Genomic DNA, 27,766 nt, shown 5'->3' on the forward strand with positions numbered 1-27,766 from the left:
GGAAAGTCTTGTGGATATTTAAATCTGCTGCTTTGATTGAAGCAGTCATATAGTACATCACAGGCATTGTAACTCGACAGAAGGTTAGCGCAGGTGATCTGCCACAATGTGATCTTGTTCATTGCGGGTCTGGATGCTCCGTGGGGTCTTATTAGTCAGCAATGATTAAAAAAACAAAGCTTTGATAGCAGTGCAGAGGAAGGGGGCGATTTAATCAACCCTCCCCCCTCCTCCTCCTTGCTGTAATATGTATACGTTGTTGTGACAACAATAGGGTCTTGTTTCATTTAGCTGTGAAGTCTATGGGCTTATACTAATTCAGACCATAGCCAGGCCCATGGATTATGAGAATTTAACATTATCTGAATAAGAATAGAGGTGGAGAGGAGGGCATGCATGGTCAGCTATGGAGAGATTAAGGTCTGACTGATCTCTCTGTTAAGCTTTACAGCTACAATGTGGCAAGACCCTCTGCTGAACAGCTTTTTCTACGGGCTTCTGCAGGTGTCACCAGTGGTGGTTAACTGGAAAGTGCAGAAGTTCTTTATCTAAAAATTACTCAAAACCAAACAGGTGCCTAGTCATGACTCCCTCTTGCAGATGTTAATGTGGAAAGAAAAAAAATTATATTTTCGCAAGCAAAATGTATTCCCCCGCCCTCCTCAACTTTCCAGGATTTAATCTTAGGTAAATCAGTGAAGAAAGATTAGGCACTGCAAATACTTAATTCACCAAAAATGCATGTTGAGACCTGAAACTTGCCACAATTCTCCAAAATGAGCTGATAATAGCCTGGCAAGATGTAAAGCAAAGCTTTCAATTGCTCAATATGCAGATTTGGCGATTTCAGGTTTCCAATATAGATATACCAATGGAACGCAGTTGCACTTTTTCTCAGTGAATTTGGTTGCTCTGCTAAAATCAAAACAAAATGTAAATTTTGACAAAATCATCTTAAATAAGGGTCGTTTTTTTCACCAACATTATCAACTGCATCTCACGGTCTTCATCAGCGAACAAGGTTTGCTCAATTGTCAACAAGTATGTGGACTTTGAGTTATTATTTTGTCAAACCACTATTTGTAAGGTCAAGAATGAACTTGCATGCTCAAACATACACTGTGATAACGGCACACAATAAACACAATACAATAGGAAACCGAGGCCAGAGAATTGAGGGGACTTATTGTGCTTTTCAAATGCCATTATCCAAGTGTATGCTCTGACTGGAGAGACACTCTGCGCTATAATCCGACACAACATAACTTCTGACTCTAACTGATGGGTTCATGAGAATTTTGGGAAATTCATATGGGGTCACAGGTCACAAAAAGTTTGAGAATGCATGAGCTGGGCAGCACAGTCTCTTCTCAACATCAGAAAAGTAAAGATTGTTTTTACAGTTTTTCTCAATTGCTAAAACACTAAACCCTATTGTCTGAACCAAATGCTCAGTTGCCTGAACCCACTGATTGAATCAATCACTCTTTTGGCAAAACCATAAGCACTTTTCACCTGTTTAGACACAACTTGCAACACATTTTCATTGTGATGCACCCGTGCTGCATAATGGTGAGCACAGGTGACAAAAGTCAAACACAATTAAAGCACAGGTGTCACCACTTGAACACAACAACTCAAAATTGATCACACTTGTGGCTAATGATGTGAGGGAACATATAAGCCAGTTCAGAGAGCACTGGTTTGTGAGGCCCTACAATGGATAGAAATCTGAGAGGAAGAGTTCGTGTGCGAGGAGGTCGAGGAGGTCAGCGAAGACAAAGAACAGTAATATCTGATGAAATCAGAGCTACTGTGATTGACCATGTTCTTGTCCATGGTATGAGCATGAGGGAGGCTGGACAAAGGGTACAACCAAACATCAGTAGATTCACTGTGTCCACCATAATCCGAAGATTTAGAGAAGAGAACAGGTAATTACCTTTTTTTGACATTATAGTACAGTATGTAAATGTTGACAGCAATTACTGTATGACATACTATATACTGTACCACAGTATACTGTAAGTAAATCTATGTTTCAGTACATCACTCTACCAATGTACTGTAGTATTGTAATGGAGGGTTGGTCTAACTGTTTGTAGGCCTATAGTATTCCATGTATATTTTTTTGTAACTCCATGTTCTCTTTTTGTAGAATTGAAAGACTGCCACATGGGGGTGGGAGGACAGGTATGTTCTCCCCACACCAAGAGACCCTAATTGTTGATATGGTCCGTGAGAACAATGCCATTAAACTGAGTGAAATTCAGCAGAAGATCATTTAGGACCATGTAAATGTTGAGGGCATCAACAGTGTCAGCCTCTCTACTGTTGATCGTGTCCTCAAGCGCAACAGACTGCGCATGAAACAGCTATACAGAGTGCCCTTTGATCGCAACTCAGACCGAGTCAAAGAGCAAAGATTCCAGTATGTACAGGTTGGCATATATCCAGACACATTCAATGTTGATTACTCTAAGTAGTGATTTACTGTAGTGGCCTAAATCACTTTTTCTGTATCCCTTACAAAACTATATCTATTTCTACAGAGGGTTTTTCAACTGGATGCAATGGAAAGACCCCATGAATACATCTACATGGATGAAGCTGGGTTTAATCTCACCAAAAGGAGAAGGAGAGGCTAATGTGATTGGCCATCGGGCCATTGTTGGTGTTCCTGGGCAGCGTGGTGGCAATGTCACATTATGTGCTGCCATCAGCAATCATGGGGTTGTCCACCATCATGCCAACCTGGGGCCCTACAACACTCACCAGCTCCTCATTTTCCTCAATCACATGCGAGATGCTCTATTAGGGCAGCAGGATGAGCATCCCATCTATGTTGTTGTTTGGGACAATGAGTTTTCACAGAGCCCTCCAGGTTAGAGAGTGGTTCAATATGAACCAAGGTTTTATCAATCTTTGCCTTCCACCGTACTCCCCTTTCCTAAACCCCATTGAGGAATTCTTCTCATGGCGGTGGAAGGTATATGAACGCCAACCTTACACCAGGGTAAATCTCCTGCAAGCCATGGGACTTTCCTGTAGTGACATAGGTGTGGAGGCATACCAAGCCTGGATACGGCATGCCAGGGTTTTTTTCCCCCGTTGCCTGGCCAGACAAAATGTGGCCTGTGATGTGGATGAAGTCCTGTGGCCTGACCCAGTATGGAGACATGATGCTGTGGCTGAGTAATGCACTTATTTGTATATTTTTGTACTTTATTTTTACATGGGCTTACTGTACACAAGTGGCAAACACATGATTTCTGTTTGTTTTTACAAGTGCTACGTGTAAATGCACAAGATTTCTTTTGTACAGTGCTAAATGCACAGGTTTTTTTTGTTTTGCAACATGCATTTAGCCTACAGTGAACAATAAACATTTATTTCTCCAGCTTCATGTCCTGAGCATTGTGTTTTCTATTTTTCTACGTAGTGTTTAGTGACTGTTCAGTAGTGTTTTTTTTTTTGACTCGGGGCACGATTTGACAACATAGTTAAGTTTTGAGCACAGATTGAACTGTTTTGAGGTGAAAGTTTGGTTTTGCAAGAAGAGTCTGAGGTTTTGTGAATGTAGCTTGAAAATTGGGTTTTGTGTTCAGTTTAGAGAAGGAGAGCAGCTTTCAAGAAATGTGTCTTAGCAATTGAGAAACTGTAGTTCAATGCTTTTGGCTTATCATCCTTTAAAAATCAGCCATTTCCACCCTTTCTATTTAAGTACAGTATGGTAAACTGTGACAGCAGTCATTTTTATTTTCTAAGGCTATTCAATAGTGGAAGCCTGGGGCCTCAAATACAGTGATCATTTCACAGGATGAAGTACTTACCACAGTAACAAAATACTACAGTATATTTGCAAAGCAGTATACTGTATATATGTTGTTACATTTTATCAATGAGGTACATTTTCTTGTGTGACCTAACAGTGCTGTTGAATCCCAGTTTGAGAACTACCGGTTTAGTTAGTCTTGTTTTATTCCCAAATTTCAAAAGACAAGCAAGTGAATGATGATAATTGATTTCAAGAACTCTGGAAAGTACTGAACGTGCACTAAAAAAAAAAAAAAACGCTTTAGCCAAGTAAAATATCACTTCAAATACTTGTTTGACCTCCTGAGTTGTCAAATTAAATGTCCTCGATAATAAACGTGCAAGAGTGCAAAATGGACAGGTAAGTTCAGCCATTTCAAAAGAAATTCTGTGGATATAATTGTACAGATGTGTCTGATTAATGGGTAATATTTGAAATGAATTACAGAGCAATAAATTAGCACTCTAACACAAGACAAAGTGAATTTAATCTTTCTCTTTCTTGAAGGATAAATAGAGATGAAATATAATGAAGAAAGAAAGAAAGTGATCATAAAGAAATTAATTTGCATACTAATTAAACCGGTGTAATCTTACCAATATTCTTCAAAGGAGTGTACTCAATAGATAGGCATTTCCTTTACTTACAACCTACTGAATTATTGTCCCACTGTCCTACAGGAGAACTGTGGGGAACTTTGCTTCTTTGACAGGGTAAGCGTTTCTCGTTCTTTTAAACTTTCGTGCTACTAAACTTCAGCGTCATTCATTGTAATTCCCGGCACACTCTCAACACAGGGTTAAATGTCCTTTCAATCTGTTAATCGCAAGACTTTATAATTCAAAGGAAGGGATCCAAGATCTACCATAAATCACACAACCACTCACAGGGCTTTTAATGAATTCCTCCCAGTGACATTGCAGGTAGTATGGTCTAACCCGAAGACTCGACAGTATTCAGTAAGCACACTCGCCACTAAAAAATGCTTGTTAAAAAGTGATCCAACAAATCATCTGCAAACTCAGGTGTCTGTTCTGCAGCACAATGGGAGTTTTAAAAAGAAGTTCACTCAAAAATTACATGGATGAAGCAGGTGCTAACCTACATTCAGCATTGCACTGTCCCTTTAGATTAGAGGGAACATATGGCCCTCCTTGATGGTTTCCTAAACACAACCTGTCACCTCCAAAAGGCTCAGCAGCAGACAATATTCACCTGCAAGGATACTGAATCTCACCTGATCACGGGATGCAAAGGAGGAAATAACAATTGACCCTTCGCTAAGCCCCGCCCTCCTTAGTTACTGTTGCTACGCCTGTCAAGCTTTCGTGCCTGGCACGTCCATTATAGTATGTATGCACCGGTGTCAGACATTCCCAAGGAGATAATCAGTAATTTTTGGCGAACAGGTGAAATATCTGAGAGAGCAAGACAAAAGGGACTGCAGTCTGCATTCGAGGGATATATCCACGACATAATATGCAACCAATGAGAGAATAATTTCATCAAAATTGAAGCTAAAGCCTATAGGTCATGCAATAATGTGAGCCGCCTCATACGCTGACCATTCAAATGGGAAACACACAAATTGAGGAAGAGCTATGTTCATGCACAGCAGGGTAAGTGAAATTTGAAAATAATCTAATAATTATAATAATTATAAATCAAACAGCTTATCCATAAATCTTGTGGAATAAACACAAGACATTAGCTTGAACACTTTACAATAATAACATTCTCCTGCTTATATTTTTAGCAATTAACAAATGCTGAAATGTATTTTAAGGTATGTCAGTGAGCCTCCGTCTTGACTTTAATCATCTTAAGGATGGGTTAATAACAGATGTGTACCCACTCGATCGCTCTCTGGGACATGTTTTCATCATAGGTGGAGTTTGGCATTCGAGCAGGGGGGGAAAAAAAAAAAAAAAAAACTCATTGTAGTAGCTGAGACCTGGCCTACCACTTGGGGAACACAGCACGAGCACATATGGACAAAACAAACATGCTAAATAAACATATGTTTATTTTTAAAGAAGATTTTAAGTTACATTGTAACAATTTAACAACTCGCCCTTATGAAATCCAATCGCAGCACGGCTGTCTTGGAATGCAATAGAGAGACGCTTAAATTCAACTAAAATGTAACGGTGAACAATCAGTGTTGGACCTACATTCTGTTGAGATGTCTCTCCAGACGCAGAAACCAAGCGCAGTCACACCATAAAACATAAAGACACGTTGAGAAAAAAGATCCGTATTTTGCCGTAATCCAATGACATGGAAAAAAAGTAATCCACAGCGATCAGTAGATCCACCTCGCCGTTTAAACAATGTGGAATAACAACGTATAAAAGTCCAAATCTACACAAAACCCGCAATCAATTAGTAAGTTGACAGCAAATTTATATACATGGCATTTAGGAAACCTTTATTACAACATTGGCACGGTAAGATGTCCAGACTAGTGCAACAGTAATTTTCGTTTTTTGCGTCCTGCATATGCGTCGACAATAGTCTCAGATGAGAGCCAGAGCCCTGAAAAAATATTTTTTTACTAAAGCAGTAGGCCTATAAGAAATCAGATGTATTACCTACCACCATTTAGTTGTTTTGTGTTATTTAAAATATTTATAAAATATCTGGTCATGCCATGAAACAATGCAATCAAATGTGTTTGGAGCTTGAAACAAGCTAGCGCGGACCGCTGATTAGCTTACAACGCTAGTATTCGGGGCAGAAAGACAGTAGCTCCCAAGACGGCGGCCGCCTGTATACGAGAACGCGACTGTCTTTATAATCTATCTTTTTAATAAACTGTCTGTACACTTACAAAGTTCTCAATGCTTCGGTTAACATTTAGGGACCCTCATTACTACCGTTGAAGTTTGGTGATATTTTGAGCCTTTTTAGTGGTATAAATAACGATTTGTTGTTACTTTCCCTGTGCCCCGAATACTAGCGTTGTAAGCTAATCAGCGGTCTGCGCTAGCTTGAAAACATGTCCCAGAGAGCGACAGAGTGGGTACACATCTGTTATTTAACCCCTAGGTTCGTTTTGCTAATGTTAGCTAGCTAGCTAGCTAACATTAGCGTGTTCTTGCCTTGGAGCTAACGTATGTGTTTTTGTTAATACTGTCGACATTTAGCTAGTTGTGAATGGGGCCTCCCACACTGCTTCATCCACGCCCAGCTTTTCTCCCCTTGGGTTTTAGGTTTCGGGAAGGGAAAAATTCCACCACCGCGTCCAAACTTTTAGGATACCGGATCGGATTATCGGATTTGCACAACGCTTTGCACAACGCTTCAGCGTACGGTGTTTCCCTTGCTCGAAAGCTTGACAGACCTCCCGTGCCTAGTTACGGTTGCTAAGCCACGACTGGCCTGTGGCGGTTTTCGGGCGTGGCTTAGCGAATGGTAAATTTGACAATAGATGCTATGACTGTTTGAAATGATCCTGATGCCAATATTTGTAATGTAGCGAGGAGCTTAACAACTGCTGGAATGGAATGTGAACTCTGAGTTTCTTTCAGTAACTGTAATATTGCATGGCTGCTTAATCTGTAACGCTTAATGATTTCGTATTCACTCAACTGAAAAAGTGTGATCTTTTCAGCTCGTCTCCTTGGCCTCTCTCTTCGTCTTGCTCGGATTACTGCTGCCATTTCACCAGGAGGCATATGAGAGGAAACCCGCTTCCAGGTTTACACCTGCTTTTAGGAGGCTGAGAATTTTCACGGCAAAATAGAGGCGCGCTTTCACGGGCGTTTTTTGTACATACCGCGGAATACATAATTAGGCGCATTTAACGCTTCCCCTCCCATCTCTTTATGGGAAACTCCCACTGTCCCCTTGACCCTCCCTTGAATGCGTATGCATGACACGGAAAAGCGCAATTTGCCATTTTCAGTTCCCGCGACAGGCAGTCTGCGCTTTTACCTCAGTGCGGCCTGTTTGTACATACCTCGCCATGCTTTTACGAGCATGTTGCGAAACAAATATGCCTGAAGTGGGCGCAAAAGCGTTAGTACATCTGGCCCTGAATCTCTTACCGACCGGAGTCCTCTCATCTTAGTTTCCAATAAATAAATTATCTGAATCCCATTAAACTGAGAATAACTACAACAACCAATGACATATGACCAAACTTTTAACCAACTAATCAGCCCAAAGTCTAGTCCAGAAGTCCATAATCTCCAAATGGTAATACTGTAGATATTAAAACACATGTTAAAAAGAAAGCCCTTATAAAAAAGGAAAGACACATGTGCTCCTACTGAGATAAATGGGATTATTGTGACCTATATTTAAGATCACATTGTCCAGCCCTATGATGATGTATTTTCTTTTTTATAAAATGTTTTACATTTGGGGTTAGAGTTTCTCAGAATACTCCCTCGTCCTACATATCAACAATGTCAGATACATATTGTCAAAAAAAGGCTTCAGCCCTACATTGTACTATTTTACAGTTAATGTTTTACAGTTAATGCAATTAATGCACTTTACTATTTTGTTTTACAATGTGAGAGGACACCAGGCGTGCACTAATGGATGCCCATCAAATTCTGACTACTGCCATTACTGCTGCCAATTTCAAATATAAAAACTGCTGCACTATCCACATATTTTTATGGTTGTAGTAAACAGAAAGTCTACAGCTTAAGTGTTTTAAACAACAAATATGACTTTTATGACCTATGTAGATGTCGACTCACTATTATTTTATTACAACTGGACAATTGTTTGCATGACAATTCCAATTCCTGCTTTAATAACAGCAACATACTGTAGTGAGATTAGGAGGGTCTGACGTCATGTGTTGTTTGTTTGTGTGTGTGCATGCACAAATGTGTGTGTGCTGTATGTCTGTCTCATACTGATACACTGTAAGTTGGCCTGTTCTTACTCTCACTTTATCCACATCGCAGTGAATGTGGATGCTTTTAACGCACAAAAACTTTCACTAGTTGAGATTAAATAAATCCTACTGTTAATTTTCTGGCCGTCTGTCCCTCATCTGCAGTTGCCAGGAGCAGCAGTGTGCCTCTTCATCCCAGTGGGGTAAACCTCTCAGAAGCAATATGTAATTAAACTCAGGGAGCATATTCTTTAATCCTAAAGGTTATTATAGATTTATGGTCAGTGCATTGTCTGAGCTCCACAATGGCTTTTCCTCACTGCACTCTTGTGGATACCGTGAGCCCATATATGTTCTTAACTGGGTAGATAAAGGTTTTGTAACGCTTTTAAATCTGGCTTCGTAATGGGAGTGCTACAATGGCTTACTGTCCTTGTGGGGTAATACGATGGCTTTTGTATTTGGCCCGGGATGGATAGAAAAGCTTAGAAAGGATAGAGGAATCTGTAATTATAATGCATCAACCGTCATCAATGACATATTTTGAACCCATTTCCAGTCACATTAGAAACAAGCGAAGCTGTACATGTAAAATTGTAATTATGGTGTATTCATTTTTAGCTCCCAGAGATTAAAGCATTGAGTATGTTTAATTGTAAGTGTTCTACATTTTAGAACAGTGGAGCCCTGATTAGGAGTGACCTATCCCCACGACAGGATGCTTTAAAAATGTCATTATTACTTAACTTAATTGCTACTTTTATTTGCAATATTTTAACTCAATCTCCATTCTCTAGCTCTGAGGGGAATCACTGATATAATGTTTCCCTTGTGTCCTAATAAGCATTGGTGGAACTTTTTTTCATTCAGTTCAAAACTGACGTGTTTTCATCAGCTTTAGGGGGGTTAAAACATATTTTTTTGTTTTTGTGTTGAATGCACCCATCTGCTCTCATTATTAGTTCAATCTGTTCATTCTTTGCCAAAATTACAGAGACTTGACTTGGATTTCTTTTGACATTTACCTGTCAGTAAAGTCTCGTTGATGGAAATGTACCAGAACCCAATAAACAAGCCACTTGTGAGTTCAAGTGACTTTTGTTTACCAGCTCGAGTTATTTTCTAACAGGTATTTGTGAGCTGTAACATATCAAATTCAAGAATGCAACACAGTGAACTTTTCCTCTGTGGATTGGACAAAAGAAACAATACCAGGTGTGATCACACCCTTTATGTGCCACCAACAAGTAGTGATCTTTTGTCTTTTCCAAGCAGCAGTTAGATCCCTTTGTCCTTCTCTGTCACACACAACTGAAATCATCTGGTCCTGGTACCTCAATGATAATGTATTCTCTCTTATTTGACTTTTTAATAGGCTTTCACCTAATTATCATCACATGGTTCCTCAGATGTGTGCTGGAGAGGGAACTCAGAAGTCGGGGAACAAAAGGAGGTCAGATTTTGAGGTGTTGGCACATGGCCTGAGCCGCTCTGGTACCCCCCCCCCCCCCGCCAGCTTTTGCCTGATGATAAATTTTCCCCTTGAACATGATGTCAATATGTTGATGTGCCTTCCTTTATTAAGATACCATCCAACTGATAACAAGTCCTGCTGTGTGTTACCAACATAAATAATTAGAACAGAGACCAAGGAACGGCAGGTGGCTTTTGGCACAAAGAAATAATCATACTTGATGTGGAAAATAAAGTAAAAGGACCCATCTGTTCACGGCAGGGGGAGGTGAAAAAACACGTTAACATATTGTCAGTAACATTATGAAATACACAGTTAATAATTTAGTCATGGCACATGGCTGTGGACACTTGTTTGAAATAATCTAACCGAAGTGAGCCAGCGCCGGATTCAAGACTTCAAATTAACCGCACATTTGCGCACTCATGACTTGTCCACCGGCCATTTTGTCACACGCTCTGCCAATTATTAACCCTAGGGGTTGATGAAGAAAGAGGTAGCAAAGCCATGTAATGCTGAAATAATCATGTCTGATATAAGATCATCCAAGAAGCAGCAGCAGAAGGAAACTGTTGAACCCCGAATTCTCTGTCTGTCAAATACTCCTATTCAACCCCCAAGATCTTAATTGTCTCCAAGAGCAAAATGCATGACCAATTTACTCAATTTAGCAAAGATTTACTTTGAATTCTCCTGATGTCACCTTGTTCAAAAGCTACAAATAAAACCACAGAAATATCACAAGCTTTCACTAGATACTTGATAAAGCAGTTGCGGCACTTATGATTGATGTGAAGTTATATTGGATGGATGGATGAGACAACAGGCACATGCTAAGGGTCTTCCCTATACCTACCAGAGCACTCTCCCACCCCCTACCCTCACCATGTCACTAACAGTCGCCCAGCCGTCATTTTCCATGGTATTTTGTAGGTTATAATATTGTTCTGTTGTTAGCTGAAAGCTGCGTCTGAACTTTAGTATATTGTTCAGATAAAGAAAGGCTGTCTGAATCCTATCAAAACCTACTTGCCATATCGGACCCAAACTGACACTCCTCAAATCTTTCTGTAGCCTATTATGCAATGTCAAATATATTATGTAGGGAAAAATATATCGATCAGTTCATCCATATCTATACCCATTTATTCTGGCACAGTCACAGGGGGGCTGGAGGCTATCCCAGCACTCACTGGGCAACAAACAACAGAAAATACAATATAAAAATATTAGTTTATTCCGTGTATTAGCAGGCACTCCATAATAAAGGATTAGGTGCAAAATGTAATACAGATATCCTTACTTTTGACTAAGCCGTATGACTTTTAAACAAGAAATGTTAGTAAGAGTTACTTCAAACAGATGCACTAGCCACTGGAAATCCCCTTATATAGTACTATATAGAATAGTTTAACTATGCAATATTCAATAAAGCAATAGTTAGGAAGCATAAATGCATTAAGGAGGGTTTTAGAAAATAATCTATGTTGTGAATGAATTTATGCCATAGCAAATGATATACTGTATACTGTATATGTACGCACCCAGGCTCAGAAGCCATTTTAGATACCCTGGAAGGCTCAAATTACTAAAATGAAGAGGCCGTCTAGGATGGCCACTTGAGCCAATCAAAGTTCAAGAGGCCTCCTGTCAAGAGCTTCTTGACTGTTGTGAGGAAGCACATTAAGGACACCGCAGGTGCCTGCATTGATATAATTACCTTATATTCTGATGTGTACCAACAGGTTCATCTGTGGATGACTGTTCTGCTAATGAGATTTATTTACTTGCTTGTGTGAGATGATCAGTATAATGTTTACTGGTGTGTGGAATCATCCTTGGTATATAAATGAGATGATTAAGGCCTCAGGGCTTCCCTGCTCAGGGAGTTGACAAGCGGCCTCCAAACACAGCGATGCCTCCACCATGAGACTAAACTTCAATGCATTATCAGTTGGCTTCTTTTTCTCTGTGAGTCTGCATAAAGATGCAATAATTTCAATTTGAAAATACTGCAGCCTGCAGTCAAACCACTGATTAACAAACCTCTGCAGATGACAAGAAGTATTTTGAATAAGAGGGTATAATCCACTACTCAGGATTCATGTGTCTCTGCAGTATACAGTGCTGCTCATGAGTATAGGAACCCCTGCTAAAGTTGACTAAAAACAGGAATAAAAAAATCATCTTTTGGAAATTGATCTTAATGCCTTAATTGAAATACATTAGGAAAAATCCAGCCTTTGAGAACACCAGTTTTCTTTGTGAATGAATAATGTATCGTAAATAAATAAATGTTCTTCCTTAAAATACAGGGGGCATAGCATAAGTAAGTACACCCCTATGTTAAATTCCAATAGAGGCGGGCAGATTTTTATTTTTAAAGGCCAGTTATTTCATGGATCCAGGATACTATGCATCCTGATAAAGTTCCCTTGGCCTTTGGAATTAAAATAGCCCCACATCATCACATCCCCTTCACCATACCTAGAGATTGGCATGGGGTACTTTCCATAAGATCATCTCTCAATGCAAATCAAACCAGCTATTAGGCTAACTGAAATAAAACCATGCCAATCTCTAGGTATGGTGAAGGGGATGTGATGATGTGGGGCTACTTTAATTCCAAAGGCCAAGGTTCTGTACGGTTCTTGTTATTTTTTCTTTTAATCTTTAACACTCCAGAAATATACTTCAGCATATGATATTTAGCTTAAGCATCCACAATGTAGACTACAGTATTAAAAATAGTTATATCATGTAATCATGCACAAACTGAATTTGACTTGACTTTAAGCATATTATTGGGACCATCTCTGAGGAAAGCTAGGGGAGCTTTTAATACAGCAAGAGGGAAGACATTGATGATTTCAACAAGCTTTTCATTTATTTGGCAAAAAAAAGAGAATGTGTATTGCCATCTACAGGAACAGGAACAGGAGCACACGAAGATTGAAATATTACAGAATATCAATTGAAATAGCATGCATTTATCAAACTGCCAACTTCAGTGTAGCTCTTACAAAAATTGTATCCTTTAAAAAGAAAAAGAGAGGAACTCTTAAAGCTCCGTCTTTTGAATAAGTCAGAATATGTTAAACATAAAAAAGTTGAGATTTTCTTTTGTATAGTTCTTTAAAAATAAAAAGGAAACTTGTTTTGGGGAGAATAAAATTACTCTAGGCTGAGTTTTCCTAGTAATCTTACCAAAAAGGCTCAGGATGTGCAAATGTTGGTATAATATGAAAATGGCTGGTGGATTTAAGACAAAAAATAATAATTTATGAATGAATCAAATTTGAACATGTCTGTCAGTGGCTTGTTGATCTTTACATTGTTAGTTAATTTCTTATCCTGGCCTGGGCTGGGACACACATTGATACGGTTTGATAAAGTACTTATTGGACTTTAACTTAACATTGCACTTACAATAACGAGCGTAGCTGTCCTCAATTTAGGTCATCCTGTACGTCTCATCACCGGTTTTTCCTGCTTCCACCATGTGTGTTTGTGTGTGTATGCGTCAGTCGCAGGGGGAACTGAGCAGCCAGAGTATACGGCTCTGTGAGCAGCAGCCCCGCCCGCTGCAGAGAGCCGACAGGATTGGAACAGCAGCCGATTCAGCGACTTTAGAGTGAAAAAACGCAGCGTACATTGATGTTGAAATGTTTACAGGTTGGCAGGACAGTCTAAAATGTTTTACACGGTCTTTCGCTGTACGTTTTGTTGGTAACGTCCACACCTCTTCTTTTGCGCGAAAGGGAAACACACTGTCTGAGGTCACATACGGGCACCTGACGGGCACGAGGCTACATTGCGCATGCGTCGAACCGTGCAACGCACACACGCTCCGAACCGAGACAAGCGGACCGAACGGTTCGGATGTTTTTTCATGAACCGTGCCACCCCTAGTTCCTATACTCATGAGCACATAGTACATAGTATTCGATGACGTCATTTGAAGGGGGCGTCGGCCATATTGTACGGTCAAACCTCAGTTAACCGCATTTAACTTTGGTAGGGATAGACAGTTTGAAACTACACCGATGTGGACAGGAAGACACAATCGAAACATGACAACCAAAAACAACACAACTTATATTGACACGCTGGACACGTTAACAAGTAGGCGTTACGAAGACAAAATAAGCCTTGTTGATGAGTTAGACATATGAGCTGGACAACACTAGGCTGGACTCTGGTCACTCTGGCCTCCCCTCGATCACAAACGTTGTGTCTTCATTTCATCAAGACTAATATGAATTTCTGAAATCTTGTCATCACACTCTTTGAACTCTCTGGAATAGCATCTTGGATGAAGGTAAGTAAAACCATCAAGGTTTTGAATGTTGTTATTTTAGGGTGGTCACACTTTTCTTTTAAATGGGAACTATGCCGTTTTCTTTTAGCTTAATTTACCTTAACTGAACAGCTTCAGAGTCATTGGAATGGTTATATGACTTTTTTGGAGTTGAATGGTGGTCGTCTCGCTTCCCCCTAGTGTCTGTGAGCGGAAAAACCACCCTTGCAACTTTCGGGCGACGAGCCGCTGGCCTCAGCGTAAGGAAGTATCGCGTGATATCAGGTCTCGCAATGTAACAAATTGCTTCACGGCACTGCACACATATGCCCATTCAGGAACCGGCTAACAAGGTAGCGATGGAGTTTTTCACACTATCGTCATGGCTGAGCCGGCAAAAAAGAAGCAGAAAGCTAGAAAAGCATTGTAGGAACAGAGAAAGAGGAAACGGCAGACTGACCAAGCGAGGAGTCAGACACAAGTAAACATAGTAGCTGCCAGAATATATCTATTCTGAAGCTGTAGGGGGAGCTCTATAGAGAAACCTGTGAGCAAAAAGCGAAGAAATGGCCAAAACTGCATAGCACCCCTTTAAATGCTTGTTTTTAGTTAGTAATCTTTGATATTCAGACTGCAAGGCTCTGCAGGTCTTAGACTGGCATGAAGTTGGGTTTCTTCTAGACTTTGCTTGCTGGTATCTCTTCAGGGAGGTTCTGGTCCTGCTGTATCTAGGCTTGCTAGGGCTGGGAGTGTCAGGCCCCCAGCTCCACAGAGGGGGCCCAGTCAGGGTGTGTTTTATCATGAAGGTAAGCAGGGGGGGTCACAGTGTGTCTGAGTTAAGATACATGATGACCAAAACTTTACAGTTTTAAACTGTAAAGTTTGTTAAACTGTTATTTAATGTTCATAAGAGTCAAGTCAAGCCTACCTGTAGACCAGTGATTTGCAACAGTATTTAGATCAAGGACCCTAATTTAGTCCACATTAGTCACAGATCCCCATTTAATGAGATGTTGTCTCACTGAACCAAATTTAAAATATTTTCTTTGATTGTCAGAAATTTCATCCTGAATTCCATGACTAAGAGATGACTGAGACCAGAAACCATTTTCTAATGATGTTAATGTTTTGTAAAGGAAATATTGATGATGTTTCACAATTCATCAATTTGCTCGGGTGTGGGACATCTTCGAACCCTCGGACCCAAGGTTGAAAACCACTGACAAGTCTAATGGCAGGTTAACTGTAACATTATCTCCAAATAATGTAACATTACCAATACACTGGTGTTTCACCTCAAATTCTTATTTTTACTAAACTTGACAGTGATGTGATATTACCTGGGATAAACTGATCTGAACACACCCTACTGTTCTGGGAAGGTTTGAAATTCTTCCAGTTGATTCGGGCTATCCATACATTTCTTCTAGCTTGGCTGACTTCTTTTGTAGCATCTCCCTCGTTTTCCCTCACTACTGGAATTCTGTAAAAACGTTGATTGCCTCGTTTTGCTATCACTAGACTTGTTGTGACAGCCATAGATTACACAGGTAGTGACCATTTCGTCCTTAAAATTAAATAGTTTTCGTTTAACTCGGGAAATGCTAATATACTGTATCACTCATTAACCTAGACGCTGCCGTGCAGTTGCTGCCGCTTAACGGACGCTCTATCCATACCATATGGTGGATTGCGTTCGCGTGACGTCATCGGAATACTATGTATAGGTCATTTATCCAAAGTGTAAATGTAAATGGTTAAACAGGGAAGAGGGAAAAAGAAAAGGCAAACACAACCTTTAAAACCAATACACTGGATGTGTTGTGTCTATCTAAGATAAAAAAGAGCAGAGGTTCATCTGATGCACGTTCATCTTTGTTAATGTGTGTTGGGACCATCGAGGAGGTTAAACATCATCTTTTTCAAGCAAAGGGTTTTCAGCCAACATGTGACTCAAAGACAAAAGACTCAGACCATGTGGTCTTTCAAACAAAGGATCTTGGCCTACGGTAAAGTCCACATCCTTCTCACCAAACTCCTACAGGTCACCTCAAGGGAAAAGGGTCACAAAATGGCCGAATGACCACGAAGGAGTGGCCAAAGTGGTCAAAACTCTAAAAACTACAACCTTGTAGTTCACACCTCCTCAGAGAGAACTCTGATCTCCCATTGGCTCCTGGGACCATAAACACAGCATGAGGTCTTAACCTATAAATAACCTCTTCACCCACAAATCTCCGTCTTTCATAGCAACCCTGTTGCTGCAGGAAGCACGCAAGCTTGTGCCAAAACTTCTACTTTCTGGCGAAAGTGGATTTATCTCTCGGCGTTCTGAAAGAACACTACTGGATTCTGTAACACACATCATGTTTCAAAACTGCGGAGAGAACAACACATTCTCTAGAAGGAAATCGGACACGGTTTCTTCAAAGTCGACTCTAGCTTGTCTTTCACTGCCCGTGAAGAAAGACAAGTTTTCCTCCGTGATCTGCTGACGAGCAGACACGGACCCCCGTTTCTTTCGTGGAAACCTACGGACAAACGGACTGAACACACAGTAAGAAGGCTTACGTCTGGGCAGAGATAAATAGTGTGTTTTATTAATGAGTAATTGGCTATTGCTGCTATTTTGTGTTACCATTAATGTGATCTGATTAATACTGTGCTATTGATGCACATTTTGATTAATTAATCTATGATTGTGACCGCTGAGTCAAATCTATTCTGTGAATGTACACTGATCACGGTGCATTGTTGATATGTCACGTAGCTAGCTACAGAACGCACACTGCTTAACAATTGCGCTCCTCAGGGTGTCCCTTTGTGTCAACCACACGGTAGCCTGAATGAGCTAACGGCTAATCTTGGGCCTAGCCTAGCAATACCGCCCTCTTGGGGTTATACAGTTTTGTGCAGCTCACAGGAGTAGCCATTTTTGTAGTCTTTGGCTAGACTACACCTCGTCAACCCCCCCTACTCTTTCACACTCACTCTCTCACACCCACACACACACACACACACACACACACACACACAGAGAGGGTCTCCCCACATGCTGTTTTGTTTTTGCTTTGTTTTGTTGTACTTAAAAGAAACATATATTGGTTTTAATTGATCAAAGGATTATTGATTGACCATTGATAATTTTGAAGTTAATAAATTCTACTATACTTTAATTAGCAGTTGTTTGTGATTATTTGTGTATTATTGTATTAATTGCTGGTTAAACACAGGTCAGTGATCGGATTTCACCCTTCCACTGACAAATGAGACTATTCCAAAGTTCAATATTGGCCCCTGAAGTTTTTGAGTTTTTGATTGTTTGTTGATTTGATAAAGTTATTAATAACCATATTCATAACTTTATTAATATTGATAAACATCTTTGATAATATGCCAATAATCTGATCTGTACCCCTACAAGTACCCAACATGTGTGACTTAGAATAAAAAATATGCTAGTGCTCCACACCAGTGGGACTATTTTATAAACAGTTGGATTATTGTTTTTAACTGTATGACGATACAATTGAAAGGGGTTACTGAAAGGAACATGAATGTTTAGTTTGCGTTGCATGGATTAATAGTGGACTGGTTATCAAAACTGCAGCTAATAAAAGTAAGCAATGCTGTGTAACAGCAGAAGGGCTCCTTCTGACTACAACTATAAAGTTCTTCAAAGGTTCATCCATGTTGGCAATACTTCCATGAACCTCCAATACAGTAATTGTCTCTGTCAGGTGAAAGCCTCATGAGTCCAATTTAGGTGACTTTTTATGTTTTATAATCTATCTTCAACTTACAACAACATGCTCCTCTGTATGAGAAACATTTACAAAAGCTGGGCTGATGACGAGTCTCACAAACATCTTCTCTCTGCTCAAAATTCAGAATCAAAATTCTCATGACCTTAGCAAATCAGCAGCTCCAAATGGATTCATCTGCGGTCACTCGAAACGAGTATGACTGGCTCTAAACCTGTTAAGGTTGAAGAGCTGGCTATCAGTTCGGTATAGGATTGGAATTCCCTGTGGCAGCTCTTCACCAATGAGAAGATGGCAACAGGGTGGGTGCTATGATACACCCCTGTTTGACCCCTGTTGCTACTGTTAAAGGCCAAGACTCAGAGCCGCTGTTGCTGAGCACTGTGGCTGACATGCCATCATGTAGTAACATGCCATCATGTTACTACATGATGGCATGTCCAAATGGATTTGGCTTATTCATTTTAACTAAAAAACATTTCAAACTAATTTAAAATAACATAACCCTGTCTATATATCAAGTGACTCCTGCACCACTACTACACCACTTTCCCATTTCCCATTGTTGACAAGCAGCAATTTAATCACTTCAGGCTCTGGCACCTTGATTACGTCTTTTGTCTGTGTGACACGTCAACTGGGGTGTTAATTGACACAATGTTCCGCAACACATGGGTTGATGAAACTCTTTTAAGACACTGGTTTAACAGATATGATATATAACCAGATCATTTTAGAGAAGAACCACTGATGAACCTCTAACACCCTATACATTTGTTTCTAGCATCTCTCTGGTAATAATTAATTAATTGTTAATGTTAAAACATTTTAAACCTCTCAGCAAACAGACAAGAGTAGCTCAACAAGCTTGCAGTGAAAAGTGCTGTAGGACTTATAATATATGTATAATAGCTACATCTCTAACATGCAAGTTGCTTTTCTCATCTAAGTCAGCTTAATTCATTATTTTAATTTCCCTTACCAACATATTCAACTCAAGGCTATTTCCAATCTTGTTTCAATTAAGGTTGACATGTTCGGAAGATGCTGAGGTGCAACAGCAGCAAAAGAAGAGAAAAAAAACATCCGCACATCTTCCCTAAAATGGCTGCTCCTGTATCCCTTGGAGGGAAACATTATTCCTAATAAAACTCTTTAATAAATACTTCAGGTCCTTGGAGAATTCCTTGAACCTGAAAGGAAACACTGTCTATACCCAGGAGCAAAGAAGGCCATTACAGCTTGTACTGGAAGATTTAATAGGTGTCATAATTTATCATGTAAACCGAAAAGTGTTTCTTAATTAAGTGCGAGCGTTAATGAATTTTTTAATTTGATCCCTGTAAGTACTTTGCCATGCTAATTGCAATATTCCACACATTAGTTATCGGCTATTGCCCTTGGCTATTTGCTGTCGTGAGGAGGGGAGCCCTTTTTCCCCTCAGCTTAAGTTCATTACCAGAGTCTGAGCCTCCAGCCCAAACTGCAGAGGCAGTGTTGAGAGTCTGTATGTACAGGTATTTGGGTCTTACATGCTGTTCAACTAACATAAGTCAATCTTATCTGATTCTTTTCACACTGACTAAACTGACAGTGAATTGAGTTTACTGATGTGTTTTGGACCGATAAAGTACAATCAGTTGTACTTCTTTCAGTAGTTTGAGCATCTGTGAGCTCATAACAGCACATTCCTGTACCTCAGACTGAAATTGTCCATGAGAGTAATCACTGAGTGAGCTATTTAAAATGACTAATGTGATCCGGGCTCAGTCTTGATGAGTGCCTTTGTATCCAAAGTCCCGCTATCACTGGTGGCAGGCTCATATTGTTAACTGCAATTAATCTGTTTGAAAAACATAATAATGGAGTTGCCAACTGCTGCCCGCGCTAGTATTTTATTAATCAACTGCAATTAGGCAGTGCCGCTATGTCCTTAGGATGACTTTTCATTCACTTGCAAGGGAAAACTGTGCGCCAACAGTGTACTCAGTGAGAAATACAGTTGCTACAGAGATCACAGATGGGCTCAGACAGACATAAAGTAGCAACAATGTGGGGAAATTAACGTCAGCCATAAACCAAATGCTAGTGCATTTTGGCTGTAAAGTTTGTCTACTCTATCAGTGATTTCAGCAAATAACAGACGCCATTTTGAGGCTGACTTACACTCTGAAACTCCAGCTGGCTGCGGAATTTTAGAGGAGACAGCTTCATATCCCACACTGTGCTTTAGCAATTCACAAAAGCTTATAAACATGCTCCCCTGCCATGTTTGGTAGTCAAGTGATCACAGTTTCGGGGAAGTTTATGATAATTACTTTTTTTCAGCACGCTGGTGGGCCTATAGCCTGGCATAACCAGACTAATACGCATTGAATCTCTCAGATAATTTTCAATTTCATATCAACGGTGAAGTCAAAATGCCTCTGCATGTGATTGAATAGACCTAAAACCAATCACAGCAACAAAAAGTGACCTACAACCAATTAGAGCAACAAAAAGTGACCTACAACCAATTAGAGCAATGAAACTTACCCAAGTTTTTAGTCAAAGTAGTCTTCCCATTTTTGGCTAACTAAATACATTTGGTTTTCAGTTGCTTAAACTGTTAACTATGAACAATTAATGTAAAAGTTATTCAAACTAAACATTAATGTAATTGTTGATAATGCACACTGAGTCAGACCTTTATGAGTGACCACACTTACATAATATTCTGCACAATGCTGCAGTGAGTTTCTCCTCCCTTCACCTCTTGCAGTACAGTCACGGTTAAGATGGATTTGCTAAGCCCTTTAATTCAGCCAAAGCCAAAGGAACACAAGGCCATTAACACACATTTCATCCTCAAACCCCACCCTCTTTGTCTCATGACATTCAAGCATAATGGAAAACTCGGCAAAGGCAAACGCTTCCGCGTAAATGTTTCATGAAGTAATTCCACCCATATGAGGAAACTCAGAAAAAAAATCTGTTGACATTATCCTGCCGATGTTGTCGGAGCATCTGCAGAGGAAATGTATTTAATATTCACAGGCCGTCTTACACTCTGACATTAGCCGAGGAAGATAATCCCTCAAAGATTAAATTAAATGTAGGCTGGAGTGTTTAGTGCTGCTATTGTTTTCATTAGTGCAAAAAGGAATTGTACTATCTGCGTATGATATTAAATTGTGCTGCTGGGCGAGCCCTTGACATCCATTCTCCCCCACCCCTCTTATAAAACATGTCATTCATGGTCCGTAATCTCCAAGCAGCAGGTTAGCATTATAGTTTTTAACTACACTTAGCGGTTACTAAATATGCATTTGTGGTATTAAAATAAATCTCCTGTTGAGATAAAAGCAGAAGGTGCACTACACTCCCTGGCTGCTTCCAGCCATTTGTTCATCTTCACTTTGTAAAATTGGGGGTTACAGTGGATTGTGAGGATGATAATGCAACATTTTACTATTTATTCAAGTAATCAGATGTTCTCTGTTGCAAAGGCTTTTTGGGGAAATGTCAACAGGTTGCAGGAAAGCAACATCTGCGAATGTTGATTAATTATGGTTTGACAGATGTTACTAAATGTCTGCAGAGTCTGGGATTTGAGAAAACAGTAGAAAGCCTCGTCCAATCCTGTTATCCACACACTGAGCAAGTCGGGTTATAAATGGACAAGCACACTTGGCAGCATGGAAACTTCTCTTAGATATCTGTGCAGAGTTTATTTATGGTATACATTTCATTATTTCATTAAATATGCAGGTTTAAAGCTTTAGTGCATAACTTTTTTAAATTAATGAACGTCCGTTTCATTCAAGCCATTGCCACATAAGTTGATACAAAGCTAATTAAAGAGGCGCTATGCAGTTTTGGCCATTTCTTCGCTGTTTTCTCACTTTTTGCTCGCAGGTTTCTCTATAGAGCTCCCCCTACAGCTTCGGAATAGATATTTGGCAGCTCCTATGTTTACTTGTGTCTGACTCCTCGCTCGATAAGCCTGCCGTTTCCTCTTTCTCTGTTCCTCCGACAATGCTTTCCTAGCTTTTTGCTTCTTTTTTGCCGGCTCAGCCATGACGATAGTGTGAAAAACTCCATCGCTACCTTGTTAGCCGGTTCCTGAACAGGCGTATGTGTGCAGTGCCGTGAAGCAATTCGATACATCGCGAGACCCAATATCACGCAATACTTCCTGACGCTGAGGCCAGCAGCTCGTGGTTTTTCAGCTCACAGGCCCTAGGGGGGAAGCGAAACGACCACCATTCAACTCGAAAAAAAGTCATATAACCATTCCAATGACTCCGAAGCTGTTCAGTTAAGGTAAATTAAGCTAAAAAAGCTGCATAGTTCCCCTTTAAGACTCTCAGCTCCACAAAACTCTCTGTATTTCTCAGTATGGCTATGTTCAGAAAATTGTGTTGTCTGATGACTTTCGCACGTAGAAAATCGAGCAAAGATAATTACCTCTTCTGAAGAGTCCATGTTTTTTTAATCCTCTGTGTCCACCTTGGCTTCTAGCAACTACGTGGAGGAGGGGTGGGGCTGGTGCGCGATCACGGAAGGCTTGTATCATGTGGATGCGCCGACAGTTTTGTTGTCATAACTTAGAATTCCTCATGGGGGCGACAGAAACTACGCACTATAGCTCTAAATTAAACACCATTGTTCCCTATAAAAATGAGTCATTACAGCAGCAAGTTGCCAGAAGTAGGACAAACCAGTAATAGTTGAGAAGAGAACAAATCTGGGTTATATAAATATATTCCAATGCAACTTAATGTATGTATTAAAATGAATAAAAAATATGATTTCAGCTAACACAAGATCTGCACAATTATAAAGGGTAGTCCAAATGTACAAATTAAAATTAGGTTTTAAAAATGATAAAAAGAAAGTTTGAAAGTTGTAGGTGATTTCAGAGCTGCGACACATAACTTTTGGAAAACAGCATCCCTGCTTTTCATGCTAATTTGAAAAAATAATGAAGGAGAAAAAATATTTTTTGAGTTCCAAAAGGTTTCCGAAGGAATTTTGAAAAAGACACACAAAAACAATGACTAAGGCAAATTTGCACTATAAAAACAGCCCAAAAACCATGTCCTTACCTTCTTTTTGAAAATGCTCACTAAAGGGTATCTTCTGGGGACACAGTGTGTCTTGATTGACATCTGTGACAATGCTCAAGGTGCTGCACTGTAGACCAGTTTCAAGGTAGTCTCGCATTGCCAGACCTTCCTCCACAGCGCTGCGGAGGAGGGCCAAGCTAGTCCACACAGCATTCCGGGATGGGAGAAAAACGTGCTCTGGTTTATTGGCATTTCTTTAAACCAATCACAATCGTCATGGGCGGCGCTAAGCCCCGACACAATGGCAGTGCCTCTGCAAAATAGTGTCAGGAAGGAACTTGTTTTGGTGGAACATGTATACATTCAAAAGTTGTTTTAGTCGTGCAACAGAAAACTCAGATTGGACAGATAGTCTAGCTAGCTGTCTGGATTTACCCTGCAGAGACCTGGGGAGCTGTTAACCATAGTCCTCATAACTTGACTGGAGTTTAGAATGCCAACACAAAGAAAGCGGAATTGACAGGCATCCATCCGAAAACTAGTTTCAAGGTGATGTTCACACAGAGCTTTGATTTGTCAAAAGCCTTGACCTCTAAATTTGTCATGCTATGAATTTAGGAGGAGGAAAAGCGATCACAGCAGAGCATGTAGGTGATTGACTAATGACATTTAATTAATGCAGCATAGAACATTTTTTGAACAGATAATCGATCGCTATAAAATAGATCTATATAAATTACTCCTGGTCTGGGAAATTCACACACATCTAAAGTGCAATGTTATGTACAAAAGGCCGTCTGTAAAAAGTGATTGTTAGAGTGCATGTCAGAGAATAGCACCGACACGGGCTTCACACTGCGAGCGGGCACGCACGCCACCCGGTGGAAAAGGGAGCAAAAGGAAAAAGAGACTTGAGTCGCTGTCCGGAGGATAACTAGCCAGTGGAGATTGCGTGTGTGCGTCCTTGAGAACTGTAAGTCATATAACTTATGTTGTCAGTTCATTGTTAGCTGTTGATTTCGCTGTTTGTGTTCTTTACCTGCTAGCTAGGTTGCACGTGGCTGTTGATTCCATATAATGGCGATTGTTGAACGCCCTTGCTCACATTTGTATTTTATGTGCATTATTTACATGCTACAGTAGTTACACTGCATTAAGATAATGTAATTAATAGTGGGTTTATTGTTATTATTTGCTAGCCTATATATAATTCCTATGCATTGTGTATGGTAGCCTTTACAATGTTATTTATTTACAGCATTTGACCGGCATAAAATCGGTATATGTCAGACTGACCGGCCGGTCGCCAGTCATGGCCAATCACGTGAAAATCGGCCAATTCCGGTCACCAGCCGGTCATTCGGTGCATCTCTAGTTTCTGTATATCATACTGCTTTTTGGCGGGTTTAATGATTTACAATGCAGGAAGCACTTCATGATTCACCCACACATTTGTTTTCACAATCACATGACAAGACTTGTTAAACAAGAACCATACTTTCACAGCAGTATACTTTGTAAAACTGGGTGCTTCAGGAGACAAGCAAAAGTATGCCAAGGTTAAAGATACTTTTCTCTATGCAAGAATGACAATGATTTTTGGCAGCACTAGCTACTTAGTCCCTTCTTTTTGTTTAATGGCTCTATTTCTTGTTAAAGTTGTTATTGGTTATTTGGTACTTTAATATTGTTATTTTAATATCTCTTGGTGCCATGGGACCTGAGGGGAAAAGCAATTGCAAACATTGTATTGTAGTATTGCAACATATCATAAGTCATAGGCTTTCACAATGACATGATCAATTCCATGTTACATTACACCTTGTTTTTTCCATAACACCTTGTAGAGCGGTGTTTTTGTTATTGAGTGGACAAAATAATAGAAACACCTGTCAGTATAACGCAATAGAATTCAACAGCACCACATCTCCAAAATGCAGTTGCAGTTGCATGCAGTTTCAACAAAAACTTAACTTTATAACTGTCATGTAGGATTTATTGCAGGGATGTTGTACTAGACTCTATTCCTTTTAGCTAGGTGTATACAAACTGGCAACTGAGTGTATACAAAAATCATGATCAATTCCATTTTTCCATAACGGGTGCAGAACTTGACCTTTCAAATTTACGAAACTTCTGTGGTCTCTCATGTTAGTACCTTGACATTCTGACATGAAAAACCTTGTACGGAACACTCACCCTGGGTTGGTCGACTGTAAGTAGTCCAGGCCAGGTACTGGATAGTCCACCCCTGCACCAGGGTCGGCCTTTGCCACCTCAGGATCCCTGACACTGAGGGCTGCCCCCTGCGTAAGCCTGGCGTGGCTGATGGCTGGTGGCAAGCTGTTCCAACAACTGGAAGACATCACAAGTTAAACACTCATTATTTTAATTTGATGCTAATCATGTGTTAATGAGACTAATCCTCGCAATGATTCAGGTAATTTGCTTAATGGCTCCAGTCCAGATTACAGCAATCAGTCACGTTTGATAAGACGTCTGTTGTGGGGCAGGGGGAAAACTCGGTGGAGGAGAAGAGGACAGGGAACAGGTGAAGGCCAGCAGGCCTCCGGGAGAGTGAAGACATGCTAGTTCACCAACCTTCTCTCCTTTGAGCCGTTAATGTCTCTGCTCTGCATGAAGGGAGAGCTTTTTTTGATATGTCCCCTTGTTACAAGCAAGGCACTAGGAGTATCGCAGCTGTGTAATCAGGCATTTAGCACCATTTTTTGTTTAGATGACGCTTATTCAACCTTGCTCAGTGACACACACACACACACACACACACACACACACACACACACACACACACACAGACACCCCTTTGTTGTGGTCAAGACAGTTAGAATTGAAGCTAATATTCTAAGACATATTAATTGGTTTAAATGTTGTGTATTGCCCAAATGTCTTGTTTTCAGAACTATTGTTAGGTAAACCATACAATAATGCTTTCACATTTAATATTATGACTCTTTTTACCCAAATTGAAACATATTTGCTTCATATTATTTACCAACTCAACTTCATTTCACATTTAAGATAATTACAATTCTTAATTTAATGGACAAAGTGCAAGTTAGCTAATACAAGCTAAGTTAACTAAATTTAAAAATGATAAATGGCAGTGCATTTATATTCATACACAGCCATGGCGTGTGTGATGCTGGCAGGTCTTTTAGCGAGCTAACTAGCTAGCTGTCACTGAGGTGGCTACAGGCTAGTTTAAAGCTGAGCTAGGAAAACAAATATTGAGGTTATCTAGTCTAAATAACCTAGCCAGGCTAACTAGCTAAATAGTTTGTTTGAATGGCCATAGTATTAGCTTCATAATATACGTTTATTTCTGTCTTACCCCCTTTTCCCCACTTTTTCCACCAGTCTTTACTCTGTCTGGGACATGGATGCTTCTAGAAAGTTCCAGCTAACACCACAAGGGTTTAGCTAGCTAGCAGAAGGGGCGGGACTTTTTTATTTAACTGTTAGGTGACTGGTGGCAATTCCCACTTCTTGAAAATACAAAGCATCATTTTATATATATTTTTATAAATATGTTCCTAATCCTAATGGCTAATTGCATTTATTAAATGGGCTCAGTGACAATTTTTCAACAATTAATTTAAAATAAAAGTTTGTTTTAGGAGAGTGATGTTTGATTGGCCCCTATCAGTTGGATCTAGTTGCTATGGTAATTGCTGGTTTCTCCACCGATAGACTGTAACAGTCTATGGCTCCACCTCAGCCTCACCCAGTCTCCCCCAAACTTTTTTTGATTACATGAATAGCAAGGTGTAGCCATAAATATTAGCTTCAAAATTACATGGTGTCAAAAAAATAAATAAAAATACTGTGTAATTTAAAAGTATGCATGTTAGGGAGTTTCTGCTTGATGGACAGTGCTTTCAGCCAATGACTGGCTTGCTCAACCCACCTTATTTGCACCACCTTTCAAATTATGATTTTCTGGCTCCAAAAACAGCATTCTTTATTTAGATCCCTATTAGCTCCCAAAAAATGGTTGCTAGTCGTCCTGAGGTCCGCACAAAAATGATAAAAATCAATGTTAATTTATTTCACAGTATCAATGGAAAAAACAAAAACCAAACCAAGCATCATCAGAAAATAATTATACATATTAAAAGGTAGATAATAATATAATAATAAAAACTTCCACTTAAAAAACAACTGTCAAAATAAACAACCAGTAAATAATACTAATAAATAATATGTCACAAAAAGTACTGTTGAGATGGAAGTGAGGTGTAAAGTCATACGAAAAGTAAATGAATAAACATTAGACCTCTTACAATTACAGATGGATCCCTGGTGGGAAGACACATATTGTCAGGCAGATCAGTCCATCCTGAGAGGAGGAGTGGAAGAGTGAGCTCTCTTCTCGACTCAGATCAAGCAGAGGATGCTACGCCCCTGACAAATGGCTACAGCATAATGACCTGTGAGTGCTAACAAAAATAAATCGTTTTCTCTTGCATTTTTACTGT

At 39.9% G+C, this 27,766-nt stretch overlaps 1 long non-coding RNA gene across 4 annotated transcripts in view; it reads right to left on the reverse strand.

Moving 5' to 3' along the window:
- The window catches only part of LOC116054457, an 87,561-nt gene extending 60,835 nt beyond the window's left edge, over positions 1 to 26,726 (reverse strand). For all 4 annotated transcript variants that reach the window (XR_004896307.1, XR_004896308.1, XR_004106073.2 and 1 more), the window contains exons 1-2: positions 26,620 to 26,726; positions 25,467 to 25,622 (exon numbers count right to left, since the gene is read on the reverse strand). This is a non-coding gene — a long non-coding RNA (uncharacterized LOC116054457). The remainder of the gene's footprint in view (positions 1 to 25,466; positions 25,623 to 26,619) is intronic.
- Positions 26,727 to 27,766: the final 1,040 nt, after the last annotated feature.

This window comes from Sander lucioperca, chromosome 2 (genome assembly GCF_008315115.2).
Source record: "Sander lucioperca isolate FBNREF2018 chromosome 2, SLUC_FBN_1.2, whole genome shotgun sequence".
In the NCBI taxonomy this organism is placed as follows: Eukaryota; Metazoa; Chordata; class Actinopteri; order Perciformes; family Percidae; genus Sander; species Sander lucioperca.